Genomic DNA, 15036 nt, shown 5'->3' with positions numbered 1-15036 from the left:
GTTTTTTCCAGGGATGCAAGGATTCTTCAATATATGCAAATCAATCAATGTGATACACCATATCAACAAATTGAAAGATAAAAACCATATAATAATCTCAATAGATGCAGAAAAAGCCTTTGAAGAAATTTAACCCTGATTTATGTTTAAAACTCTTTAAAAAATGGGAATACAAGGAACCTACCTCAACATAGTAAAGGCCATATATGATAAGCCTACAGCAAACATTATTCTCAATGGCAAAAACCTGGAAGCATCCCAACTAAGATCGGGAACAAGACAAGGGTGTCCACTTTCACCACTATTATTCAACATAGTTTTGGAAGTCCTAGCTACAGCAATCAAAGAAGAAAAAGAAATAAAAGGAATCCAGATTGGAAAAGAAGAAGTAAAGTTCTTACTGTTTGCAGATGACATGATACTGTACATAGAAAACCCTAAAGATAGTATCAGAAAATTACTAGAGCTAATCAGTGAATTTAGCACAGTTGCAGGATACAAAATCAATACTCAGAAATCACTTGCATTTTTATATACTAACAATGAAAAATCAGAAAGAGAAATTAAGGAATCAATCCTATTCACCATTGCAACAAAAATAATTAAATATCAAGGAATAAACTTACCTAAGGAGACAAAAGAACTGTACACAGAAAATTATAAAACACTGATGAAAGAAATCAAAGATGACATAACAAATGGAGAGATATTCCATGTTCCTGGTTAGGAAGAATCAATATTGTGAAAATGACTATATTATCAAAAGCAATCTACAGATTCAATGTGATCCCTATCAAATTATCAATGGCATTTTTCACTGAACTAGAAGAAAAATTTCACAATTCATATGAAAACACAAAAGACCCCAAATAGCCAAAGCAGTCTTGAGAAAGAAGATTGGAGCTGAAGGAATCAACTTTCTTGACTTCTGATTATACTATAAAGCTACAGTCATCAAGACAGTATGATACTGACACAAAAACAAAAATACAGACCAATGGAACAAAGTAGAAAGCCCAGAAATAAACCCAGGCACCTATGTGTACCTTGCTTTGGACAAAAGAGGCAAGAATATACAATGGGGCAAAGACAGACTCTTCAATAAATGGTGTTGGGAAAACTGGACATTTACATATAAAAGATTGAAATTAGAGCACTTCCTAACACCATACACAAAGATAAACTCAAAATGGATTAAAGACCTAAATGTAAGACTAGAAACTATAAAATTCTTAGAGTAAAACATAAGCAGAGCACTCAGTGACATAAATCAAAGCAAGATCCTGTATGACCCACCTCTTAGAATAATGAAAATAAAAACAAAAATAAGCAAGTGGGACAGATTAGACTTAAAAGCTTTTGCACAGCAAAGGAAACTATAAGCCAGGTGAAAAGCCAACCCTCAGAATGGGAGAAAATAATAGCAAATGAAACAGCTGACAGGATTAATTTCTAAAACATACAAGCAGCTCATATAACACAATACCAAAAAAACAAACAATCCAACCAAAAAGTGGGAAAAAGACCTAAACAGACATTTCTCCAAAGAAGACATACAGATGGGTATCAAGCATATGAAAAAATGCTCAACATCGCTCATTATTAGAGAAATGCAAATCAAAACCACAATGAGATATCACCTCATACCAGTCAGAATGGCCATCATCAAAAAGTCTACAAACAATAAATGCTGGAGAGGGTGTGGAGAAAAGGGAATGCTCTTGCACTGTTGGTGGGAATGTAAGTTGATACAGCCACTATGGAAGAGGGTATGGAGATTTCTTAAAAAACTAGGAATAAAACCACCATATGACCCAGCAATCCCACTCCTAGGCATATACCCTGACGAAGCCAAAATTTAAAGAGACACATGTATCCCACTGTTCACTGCAGCACTATTTACAATAGCTAGGACATGTCAAGCCAGTAGCTCCCAGTATTTGAAATAATTTGAAAAATAGAACTATAGTGCTTAGGATAGGGAAGAATTGGCTTAATAAATATGACTTTTTAAAATTTTTTAAAAAGGCAATTTTACCTCTTTGAATTTTTAAAATTTTTTGTTACTTTTTTTTTTGACAATTACTTCTATTCAGTTCAGTCACTCAGTCGTGTCCGACTCTCTGTGACCCCATGAATTGCGCACGCCAGGCCTCCCTGTCCATAACCAACTCCAGGAGTCTACCCAAACCTGTGTCCATCGAGTCAGTGATGCCATCCAACCATCTCATCCTCTGTCGTCCCCTTCTCCTCCTGCCCCCAGTCCTTCCCAGTATTAGGGTCTTTTCCAATGAGTCAACTCTTTGCATGAGGTGGCCAAAGTATCGGAGTTTCAGCTTCAACATCAGTCCTTCTAATGAACACCCAGGGCTGATCTCCTTTAGGACGGATAGATTGGATCTCCTTGCAGTCCAAGGGACTCTCAAGAGTCTTCTCCAACACCACAGTTCAAAAGCATCAATTCTTCGGCACTCAGCTTTCTTCACCATCCAACTCTCACATCCATACATGACCACTGGAAAAACTATAGCCTTGACTAGACAGACTTTTGTTGGCAAAGTAATGTCTCTGCTTTTAAATATGCTATCTAGGTTGGTCATAACCCTCCTTCCAAGGAGTAAGCATCTTTTAATTTCATGGCTGCAATCACCATCGGCAGTGATTTTGGAGCCCAAAAAAATAAAGTCTAACACTGTTTCCACTGTTTCCCCATCTATTTGCCATGAAGTGATGGGACCGGATGCCATGATCTTAGTTTTCTGAACGTTCAGCTTTAAGCCAACTTTTTCACTCTCCTCTTTCACTTTCATCAAGAGGCTCTTTAGTTCTTCTTCACTTTCTGCCATAAGGGTGGTGTCATCTGCATATCTGAGGTTATTGATATTTCTCCAGGCAATCTTGATTCCAGCTTGTGTTTCTTCCAGCCCAGCATTTCTCATGATGTACTCTGCGTATAAGTTAAATAAGAAGGGTGACAATATACAGCCTTGATGTACTCCTTTTCCTATTTGGAACCAGTCTGTTGTTCCATGTCCAGTTCTAACTGTTGCTTCCTGACCTGCATACAGGTTTCTCAAGAGACAGGTCAGATGGTCTGGTATTCCCATCTCTTTCAGAATTTTCCACAGGTTATTGTGATCCACACAGTCAAAGGCTTTGGCATAGTCAATAAAGCAGAAGTAGATGTTTTTCTGGAACTCTCTTGCTTTTTCGATGATCCACCAGATGTTGGCAATTTGATCTCTGGTTCCTCTGCCTTTTCTAAAACCAGCTTGAACATCTGGAAGTTCTGAAGCCTGGCTTGGAGAATTTTGAGCATTACTTTACTAGCGTGTGAGATGAGTGCAACTGTGTGGTAGTTTGAGCATTCTTTGTCATTGCCTTTCTTTGGGATTAGAATGAAAACTGACCTTTTCCAGTTCTGTGGCCACTGCTGAGTTTTCCAGATTTGCTGGCATATCGAGTGCAGCACTTTCACAGCACCATCTTTGAGGATTTGAAATATCTCAACTGGAATTAAATCACCTCCACTAGCTTTGTATTGACTTGCTATAAATAGACAAATAATACATTGCAGTTGGGAGTTTCAAAAGTAGAGAACAGAAAGGTAAAATATAACAATAATTTTGAAATAATCATTACTGAGAAAAATTTTATTTTCTTTTATCTTACATTCCAAAATTCCTAATTTTCATAAATATTTATACACAGACACAAATGCATATCAACAGGGAAAGAGACTAAACACAGTGTTGTCATTAGCCTGAGAGAAATATTTGCTGTTCAGTTGCTAAATCTTATCCGATTCTTTGTGACCCCATAGGTAAGTGTGATAAGCCTCTTGATAAATTTGAAAGAGGAGAGTGAAAAAACCTGGCTTAAAACTCAGCATTCAGAAAAACTAAGCATGGCATCCAGTTCCATCACTTCATGGCAAATAGGTGCGGGAAAAGTAGAAACTGTGGCAGATTTTATTTTCTTGGACTCCAAAATCATTGCTGATGGTGACTGTAGCCATGAAATTAAAAGACACTTGCTGCTTGGAAGAAAGCTATGACAAACCTAGACAGCATATTAAAAAGTAGAGACATCACTTTGCCAACAAAGGTCTGGACTGCAGCACATCAGAAAAATATGGTGAACTAATAAATGTTATTTCTATCTACTATTAATTTAATAAAGCTTTCTCCCCAGAGAAGCAGAAGTTATTTTAAGATTTCCTAATTTGCTTTTAAGTAGCTGTTAAAAGAAGCAATAATAGCTCTTATCATCTTCTGGAACCCCTGGAGAAATTGTACAGGTAGCTTGCCCCAGGCCAAAATTAATCATTGAGTCATTGGAGAGTCCAATTCCCAGTCTGGTGGATTGCTCTCTTCATCTCCCTCTCAGCAAAGAAATTCTTACTTAAGATTCTTGAAATTTTAAATTAATTTTCAAATATTAAGGTGGCTCAGTGGTAAAGAATCTGCCGGCCAAAGGAGGAGACACAAGGGATGTGGGTTCAATCCCTGGCTGGGATAAGATGCCCTGGAGGAGAAAATGGTGACCCACTCCAGTATTCTTCCCAAGAAAATCCCGTGGACAGAGGAGCCTGGCAGGCTACAGTCCATGGGGTCGTAAAGAGTCAGACATGACTGAGCAACTGACCACATATGCACACATTAATGTGAGTATCCCACCATCTTTCTCTGTATTGTCCCTTTGGTTTTTATTGGTCCAAAATACTGTTCTCCAAACATGTGACTTAAATAGAAACCAAAGCTGAATATTTAGGTTCCATAATTTTAGTGAAGTTGCTCTGGCAGTGCCAGAGGCTAGTTCATCCTAACTTGGTGAATGGCTTTGATTCTGGCTATGCAGCAAAACCTCCTATAGAACAATGCTTTTCAGGCTCCAGGTTAAATAGGTAGGGTGACAATATAAAGCCTTGACAACTCCTTTCTCAATTTTGATCCAGTCTGTGTCCGTCTGGTTCTATCTGTTGCTTCTTAACTTGCATACAGGTTTCTCAGAAGATAGTAATGTGGTCTGGTATTCTCATTTCTTTAAGAACTTTCCACAGCGTGTTGAGAAGGCTTTAAAGTAAAAGGCTTTAAAGTAGCCAATGAAGAAGAAGTAGATGTTTTTTCTGGAATTCCCTTGCTTTCTCTATGACCCAGTGGATATTGGCAATTTGATCTCTGGTTGTCACTGTGCTTATTCAATATATATTCAGAGTACACCATGAGAAATGACGGGTTGGATGAATAACATGCTGGAATCAAGACTGATGGGAGAAATAACAATACACAGATGATCCATTCTAATAACAGAAAGTGAAGAGAAACTAAAGAACCTCTTGATAAGTGTGAAAGAGGAGAGTGAAAAAACCTGGCTTAAAACTCAGCATTCATAAAAACTAAGAGCATGGCATCCAGTCCCACCACTTCATGGCATATAGATGGGGAAAAAGTGGAAACCGTGGCAGATTTTATTTTCTCCAAATAAAATTTGACTCCAAAATCATTGCTGATGGTGACTGTAGCCATGAAATTAAATGACACTTGCTCCTTGGAAGAAAAGCTGTGACAAACCTAGATAGCATATTAGAAAGCAGAGACATCACTTTGCCAACAAAGGTCTGTATAGTCAAAGCTATGATTTTTTCAGTAGTCATGTAGGGATATGAGAGCTGGACCATAAAGAAGGCTGAGAGTGCCAAAGAATTGATGCTTTTGGACTGTGGTGTTGGAGAAGACTTTCGAGAGTCCATTGGACAGCAAGGAGATCAAACCAGTCAATCCTAAAGGAAATCAGTCCTGAATATTCATTGGAAGAACTGATGCTGAAGTTGAAGCTCCAATTCTTTGGCCACCTGATGGAAAGAGCCAACTCATTGGAAAAGACCCTGATGCTGGGAAAAATTGAAGGCAGGAGAAGGGGTAACAGAGGATGAGATGGTTGTATGGCATCACTGACAGCGGACATGAGTTGAGCAACTCTGGGAGATAGTGAAGGACAGCGAAGCCAGGCGTGCTGCAGTCCACTGGGAAGCAAGGAGTCAGACAGGACTTAGCAACTGAACAACAGACTTCATATGGATATCAACAACCAAATTTTTTTCAAATCATGAACTTTAGTGGATGGGGAAAAACCTAAGATCTTGCATTTCTCAGAAGCTCTACTGGTCTGGAGGGCATGTATTGCAAGCATTTCTTTAAAGCAATAGAACTCATATTTAGAAATTTTTATACCTAACTGGAATTCCTTGGGAGTTCAATTGGTTAGGACTCAGAGCTTTCAGTGTTATGGCCCAAGTTCAATCTCTGGTCTAGGTCATCCTACAAAAAAATAAATTAATATACAAGAAATACAAATCAGTGTCTTTTTACTGAAGGCCTAAGAGTTTGGGCTAGTATCTGTGTTTTCTAAGAGGTCCAAATGTGGTTCTAATGCACACTTTAGGGGTAAGAATCATTTCCATGTGTATGTTTTTCAAAGTGTTGGCAAAAGTTCTTGTATAGCTCGATTTTTATATTAAACCGCATGGTATACATTTTCCTTATTCAGCAAATTCTCTGTTAAATTATTGGATAAAACAAAAAAGCCCTTTTTGAAATAAGATGAACTGTGATATGAAAAAAATAATATTTTAAATTCACATGCTCACATAGCGTTTTTAAGTAGGACATTTTTTTTAGAATTTCTTTCATTGAAGTGAAAGTCATTTTGAATGTCTTTTTTTTGTTTGTGAGGGTAAAAAATTGGTCTTTGAGATGAGACAGTGAAGTTTAAAGTTCAGATAATTTAGAAATCTTTAGAGGTGACCTAATTAAGTTTTAAACCATAATCACAAAACCTCCTTCTTCACAAAATTTTTACAGGTTTGAAGATAGTCTCCTTGTAGGATCCCATCAAAGAGAGATTCTTTTGCTATTAAAAGTTCTATCTATTCTTTACCTACTAACTGAGGACCTTAAAGTTTCCCTCAGCTTAACCAAACTTTAGACAGGCTTCTTTTTTTACCTCTATGCCACTGATCTACCTCTTCTTAGAGCATTTATTTTAGAAAACATGTAACTGCAAATTCTGTCTCTATTCTTTTGAAATATAAATCATTCTAAAATTCTTTTGCCAGTTTTACTACCCAGGACTGTCTTTCTCAAGCACCTGGAGGCCATCCTTTTGAAATGTCATCATTAAGCTTCCTTCTTCCAGTTTCTGGAAGGTCAGGAGCTTAACTTATGTGGGCACCTTGCCTCATGTTGCAACACTACCTCTTATTATACATATATGAGAGTATTTACTGTTTCTTTGGAGGAAGGCCAATTAGAAAACATTGATGGCCTATGATTCCCCCCACCCTGTCTCTTAGAATCAATCCCACCCTTATTTCAGAGGAGTTGAATTCAGACTGAGTTCTGGTTCTGCCAGCCTATTGCAGTTGTCTTGAATAAAATCTTCCTTGACTGCTCAACTTTGTCCGGTATAATTTTCCTTGTGATACCAACTTAACATTAAAGTTTCAGGCTGACTTTAAGAAATGATCTGTTTCCCAGCTTTTCTAACAGAGAAATTATTTGTTCTCTAATCTCTTAGTAACCATTCTACCTAATACCCAAGAGAATCTTTCTTGTTTAACTGAATCATTGTTAAGTCTCACCAAACGGCATGTTTATAGCACCTATGCATTGAAGCCGATCAGAAGACTCTAGGTAAGTTGGGTGAGTATACACTATAACACTTATTTAAATTGGGCTTTGAACTGTGAAAAGGAAAGTGGTTTTTTCAGACCTTGTGATGAGCTTTCCAATCGTGAGTTCCCTCTGGGACACAGTTAATCATAATCCTTTGTGTCAGATTTTCAGATGGGTTTGAATATTTTGTACTCATAAAGGTCCTCCTTGGTGTTTTTATCTTTCCAACTGACATGAGGGAATAAACAGACAACAATTGGCTGACTATGATTGGTTAACCACATTTATTTTTGTCAGCCAGTGCTTTTCCTTTTTTAATGTTTATTTTGAACTATTATACTATAAGCCTATGAGAGAAAGGACCACATCTAATCTGTTTATCATTGTAAGCAATGTCTAATACAGTGCTAATTGTACACAGACAAAACAGAGTTACAGTGGCAACATGCAAAAATCAAAATTAGAAGTAGTCAGACAAAAAGTACTATGTGTTTAGTATATGTGAACTTTGTGAGAAGGATTCATGGGAGTTTAGTTCCCCAAAGATAGCTAGGATGTTTGCTGCTTTACATTTAGAGACCAAATTCCTCAAGCCTTATAGGTTATAGGATTTCTAATTCTGTCCTAATAGTGATCACCAAGTTTTTATAATTCTGTAAAGATGCAAGTAAAGTAAAAGATCTGTAGAATAAATTCTGTCTCCAGGATTTATATGATCACTGAATAGAGAATTATGATTTCTATTTGTTTCACTTTGTTAATTCTGTTAGAACATTCTAGTTGTTTTAGAGTGTATTCTATCCAATAGAATCCCTTGTTCTCCTCCAAATTCCACTATTGGCATGATAAATTAGTACAGTAATAATCACATAGCATTTATTGAAGGAGACTATATTTTAGCCACTATTTTAGACACTTAATATGTGTCAACTAATTCAATCTTTGGAACAACCCTGTGAAGTAAGTACTATATTTAAGACTATTTTACAGTGAGAAAACTGGGCTCAGTAATATCAAATACCATTTCAAAAGCATACAACATCCAAATAGCAGAGCCAAAATTCACAATTCTAATCCAGGTTTATCTTACTCTAAAATTTATTCTTTTTATCCTTTAATTTATCATGATTTAGGATATAATTTTTATCTTGTGAGAAAATGATTAAGTAATATATATAACCTTAGACAAAATCAAAGTTCGATAAAACAGACTAACTGAGAATAATACAGGCACAGTCATTTTTATTGTTCATATTTGTAAATGATACTTTCCTAGACCTTTAAAAATATCTCCCCAAGATTATCCCCCCAAATTTCAACAATACAGTTCTTGCTGGGAAGTATTTGTATCTTATTCAATACTATGATTATTTGTTATAAAAGCCAGGATCTTTACTTATTATTTATCCTTCTTTATCTAACTTCTGTTTAGGAAACATTTACCAAGATACTACATTCAAATTATTTGACACAGTTGAGAATTCTATTAAGCCTTCAGAGCTTTCAAAAAGAAATTAAAGGTTATTTCATAACGATTTACCTATCCATTTACTTAGATTCATTTAGCACCAGAAAAACATTTCTATTAATTTGTTGATTTTTCTCTGCTTTGTTGCACATTGCAAAAATGTCTTTTACTTCTACATTCTTTAACACACACACACTTAGAATCTGTCATTTTGGTGCGCCAGGAGGTTGTATTACACCAATATGTTTTGGGTTACATAAAAAATATACAGGTATCAGAAATCAAACCTTTGAGAACCTCATTAAAATTGGCCTTCGAAGTCTGGGTTTCACTAGTATCACCTATTTTCCCACCCTCTAGCATTCTCTCCCAGTTATCCTCTGTACTCCTAACACAGCAGTCAGCTTTGAGGGTTCCCTTTTTAACTGCTACAGTGCAGCTCATCCCTGGATGTACAATAAAATCATCTGGGGAATGTTTAAGATATACTGATGCCTGGCCTCCACCCCTAGAAGGTTGGTGACTCAAGGCATTTAACAACTTCCCAGATAGATCTAAAATGTAACCAGGATTGAGAACCTGTAGACTTCAACCTGAGCAGGTCTTTTATTTGATTTACTTATGGTGCTTACCCAGACACTTCTTTTGGAGAAAACCTTGTGTTGCCTAAAGAAATATGTTTGAGAACCACTGCAGAGTTGAATATGCCTTCCTTATGACACCATGGAGAGAACTGATCTAAGATACTTTGAAAATATGGTACTAAATTCTATGTACATCCCACCTTTAAGGATCTCTGAGAAAAGAGGACATGTCTTATTCACTCTCAATCCCAATTTTGTCTTTGTAAAATGGGAATTCTTTTAAAAAGTTGTTGCGATGATTAAAGAAAACAATCCTATATAAAGTATCCAAAGCTTTGTGGGGATCAATAAGTATGTATTTAAAAGTAGAGAATGAATATTTAATGTAGGTGTAAATAAAGATTATGATTCACTCTATTAATACAAATAGTGCATGCTTGCATTAACAATATTTCTATTTACTTTATTTCTATAGTTCAGGATACTAAACTAGAAAAGCTCTTTCTGTACATATTCTCCACTGGAATAAAGTACACAGCTTCAACAGGCTTCCCAGGTGGTGCAATGGTAAAGAATCTGCCTGCCAGTGCAGGAGGTGCAAGACATGCAGGTTCAATCCCTGGGTTGGGAAGACCCTCTGAATTGGAATTGGCAACCCACTCTACTATTCTTGCTTGGAAAAGTTTCATGAACAGAGGAGCCTGGTGAGCAGACATAACTGAGTGACTGAGCACACACAAAGAGCTCCAACATAGCCAATGTGCTGATCATTACAGATGCCCTCCACTCCTCCACCCCCAATAAATAGATGCCTTTCTCATCCTCATTAGATTCTAACATCTTGTTCCAGGCAATCCACTCCTCTTCACTGTGCTCTGGACTGACAGCATGAGCTGGCATCTTCTTATAAAGATGCCCAACAATGTTTAGACAAAGGAAAAAGAAAGAGGTTCAGTTTCTTTTTAAATATTATTTGCTAGTAAGTTTCTGTCACCAATGACATTATATTTATATATTTACTTACTCTTGGACAATTATATTTACTGAAAATATTTTTTTAAATAAACTTATACAAAGCTAAGATCAAGTGTATGCCTTTTTCAGTCTGGTGTAGAGAATGTGAAAGATGAAATTGGAACAGCTTGTAAAAATAACAACAACAAGTAATACATGTTGAACATGATAGAATTATAAACACCACCACTTTAAACAACCACCAATCCAGTAATTGATTCCTTTTTATTTTGTCCAAATTGTACACCTAAGGGAATATGCATCTAACTTATATCACTTCCTGAGATTTAAGTAGCTGGTAACATAACTAACCAGCAATGCTGAAGAAGCTGAAGTTGAATGGTTCTATGAAGACCTACAAGACCTACTAGAACTAACACCCAAAAACCATGTCCTTTTCATTATAGGGGGATAGAATGTAAAAGTAGGAAGTCAAGAAATACCTGGAGTAGTGACAAATTTGGCCTTGGATTACAGAATGAAGCAGGGCAAAGGCTAAAAGAGTTTTGCCAAGAGAAAATATTGGTCGTAGCAAACACCCTCTTCCAACAACACAAGAGAAGACTACACGTGGACATCACCAGATGGTCAATACTGTAATCATATTGATTACATTCTTTGAAGCCAAAGATGGAGAAGCTCTATCCAGTCAGCAAAAACAAGACCGGGACCTGACTATGGCTCAAATCATGAACTCCTTATTGCCAACTGCAGACTTAAATTGAAGAAAGTAGAGAAAACCTCCAGACCATTCAGGTATGACCTAAATCAAATCCCTTATGATTACACAATGAAAATGAAAAATAGATTTAAGAGATTAGATCTGATAGACAGAGTTCCTGAATAACTATGGATGGAGGTTTGTGATATTGTATAGGAGGCAGGGATCAAGATAATCCTCCAGAAAAGAAATGCAAAAAGGCAAAATGGTTGTCTGAGGAGGACTTACAAATAGCTGTGAAAAGAAGAGAAGTGAAAGGCAAAGGAGAAAAGGATAGATATACTGATCTGAATGCAGAGTTCCAAAGAATACCAAGGAGAGATAAGAAAGCCTTCCTCAGTGATCAGTGCAAAGAAATAGAGGAAAACAATAGAATGAGAAAGACTAGAGATCTCTTCAAGAAAATTAGAGATACCAAAGGAACATTTCATGCGAAGATGGGCACAATAAAGGACAGAAATGGTATGGACCTAACAGAAGCAGAAGATATTAAGAAGAGGTGGTAAGAATATACAGAACTATACAAAAAAGATCTTTATGACCCAGATAATCACAATGGTGTGATAACTCACCTAGAACCAGACATCCTGGAATGTGAAGTCAAGTGGGCCTTAGGAAGCATCACTATGAACAAAGCTAGTGGAGGTGATGGAATTTCAGTTGAGCTATTTCAAATCCTAAAAGATGATGCTCTGAAAGTGCTGCACTTAATGTGTCAGCGAATATGGAAAACTCAGCAGTGGCCACAGGACTGGAAAAGGTCAGCTTTCATTCCAATCCCAAAGAAAGGCAATGCCAAAGAATGCTCAAACTACCGCACAATTGCACTCATCTCACATGCTAGCAAAACAATGCTCAAAATTCTCCAAGCCAGACTTCAACAGTATGTGAACCATGAACTTGCAGATGTTCAAGCTGGATTTAGAAAAGGCAGAGGAACCAGATCAAATTGCCAACATCCGTTGGATCTTCGAAAGAGCAAAAGAGTTCCAGAAAAATATCTACTTCTGCTTTATTGACTATGCCAAAGCCTTTGACTGTGTGGATCACAACAAACTGTGGAAGAGATAGAATACCAGACCACCTGACCTGCCTCCTGAGAAATCTGCATGCAGGTCAAGAAGCAACAGTTAGAACCACACATGGGACAACAGACTGGTTCCAGATCGGGAAAGGAGTACGTCAAGGCTGCATATTGTCACCCTGCTTATTTAACTTATATGCAGAGTACATCATGCAAAATGCTCGGCTGGATGAAGCACAAGCTGGAATCAAGATTGCCGGGAGAAATATCAATAACCTCAGAGATGCAGATGACCACGCTTATGGCAGAAAGAGAAGAAGAACTAAAGAGCCTCTTGATGAAAGTGAAAGAGGAGAGTGAAAAAGTTGGCTCAAAACTCAACATACCAAAACTAAGATCATGGCACCTGGTCCCATTACTTCATGGCATATAGTTGGAGAAACGATGGAAACAGTGACAGACTTTATTTTGGGGGCTCCAAAATCACTGCTAGATGGTGACTGCAGCCATGAAATTAAAAGATGCTTGCTCCTCAGAAGAAAAGCTATGACCAACTTAAACAGCATATTGAAATCAGAGACATTACTTTGCCAGCAAAAGTCCATCTAGTCAAAACTTTGGTTTTCCCAGTAGTCATGTATAGATGTGAGAGTTGGATTCTGAAGAAAGCTGAGCGCTGAAGAGTTGATGTTTTTGAACTGTGGTGTTGGAGAAGACTCTTGAGAGTCCCTTGGACAGCAAGGAGATCCAACCAGTCCATCCTAAAGGAAATCAATCCTGAATATTTATTGGAAGAACTGATGCTAAAGCTGAAACTACAATTCTTTGGCCACCTGATGTGAAGAACTGACCCATTGGAAAAGACTCTGATGCTGGGAAAGATTGAGGGTGGGAGGAGAAGGAGCAACAGAAGATGAGATGTTTGGATGGCATCACCGACTTGATGGACATAATTTTGAGTAAGTTCTGGGAGTTGATGATGGACAGGGAAGCCTAACATGCTGCAGTCCATGCAGCCGCATAGAGTTGGACACAACTGAGCCACTGAACTGAACTGAACTGAATTTCAAAATATAAAACTAAGTATTTTGGCTCAAGGCAGCATCCAAGTACTAAGTCAAATCAGACTCCAGATGACTGAAGAAATTTTATCTTCAAAGCTCAAACTTTATGAAAAAATTTAGAGAGTATAATGCATCTGGAATTCAGATAAAATTCTAAATAATTTTATTTACAAAAAGCTTTCCATGATACTATGCCCATTAGAGAAAGACACAAATCAAGTACTCCACTGACAAGAATGTAAAATGGCATCAACATGAAAGTCTACATTTAGAGGTATAAATGTAGAGCTTTACCAGGTAATTCATACATCACATTTCTCAACTCTATAGTCACTAGTTTGCCCTGAGCACATACCAAAGTAAAACGACTTTAAAGCATTAAACCAGCATATCTGATCATCCCAATTTCCCTCTTCCCCACCATCATCTCTAATGGACACGACTCTATTCTGCCTTTTATTTATAGGCACTAGTCTCAAGGCTTTCCCATTCCTCAATTCTGAATTTCCTTCACTCCAATTATTACAGCAAGATATTTAGCATTGCTCCAGCCTCCACCTTCAAACTTATTTGCCAAAGTTCAAGATAGTACTCAGCAAAAAAGCCTGATGCTACCAGGAATCATCTCTTAAAATTCAACAATGGTTGTAACTGAAAATTTCCCCCCGTCACACATGTACCATGAATGACTGGATATAATGTTACATGCTTGTGCTACTAGCTACTCAAGAGGCAGAAACTGCAAGATTGCTGAGCTCCAGGGTTTTGGCCTGCAATGTGCTCATTCTAAATTTAGCAACATTATGCCATGGAGACATAAAGAGATTTTTCATCTAGCAGGGGAAAAAATGCTCAAAAAGATACTTTAGCTCAACCATGGCAACCTGAATGCACAATATTTTAAAATTCACTTGTTTAAAAATAATATTTCATTTTCAATTTACATGTTAAATTAATTTTTCATTTTATATTGCTTATTTTGGAAATTTATATGCTACCAATGTATTACTAAAATGGAATGCTAAATTTGAATTGCATATATTTGTTAATTTATATTATAATTGATGTTTCATAACATATTTATAATTTTCTGTATTTGATTTATACTATATTTTAAATTTATGCATCTGTGCATCATAGATTATAAATCATGTATATTTATATTTTGTATTTGCTTTATAATATATACAAGTCTTTGAATTGTTTATATATTTAGTTTCAACTGCTTTTTATTAGTATATACTGGTTAATTTTTAATCAAATACTAGTATTAATATTGGTATTTTGGTGTTATGGAAATAAATACACATACACATATCCTTGTCATTCTGTGCCTCTATTACAATTCACCAGAGGAATAAATACTCCAGGAAGGAAACAGCAAAACTTATATGCTAGTTAAAACACAAATGTTTAGGATGACTATTAAAAAAATTAGTCTTTCAATCTGATTTTTTTTCCTGATGTCAGATGCCTCTTTAAGTT

The sequence above is a fragment of the Giraffa tippelskirchi genome, chromosome 9 (assembly GCF_054371585.1).
Source record: "Giraffa tippelskirchi isolate mGirTip1 chromosome 9, T2T-mGirTip1v1.2.pri, whole genome shotgun sequence".
Classification (NCBI taxonomy): domain Eukaryota; kingdom Metazoa; phylum Chordata; class Mammalia; order Artiodactyla; family Giraffidae; genus Giraffa; species Giraffa tippelskirchi.
The sequence above is the reverse complement of the archived record's forward strand: the minus strand, read 5'-3'. Positions refer to the sequence as shown.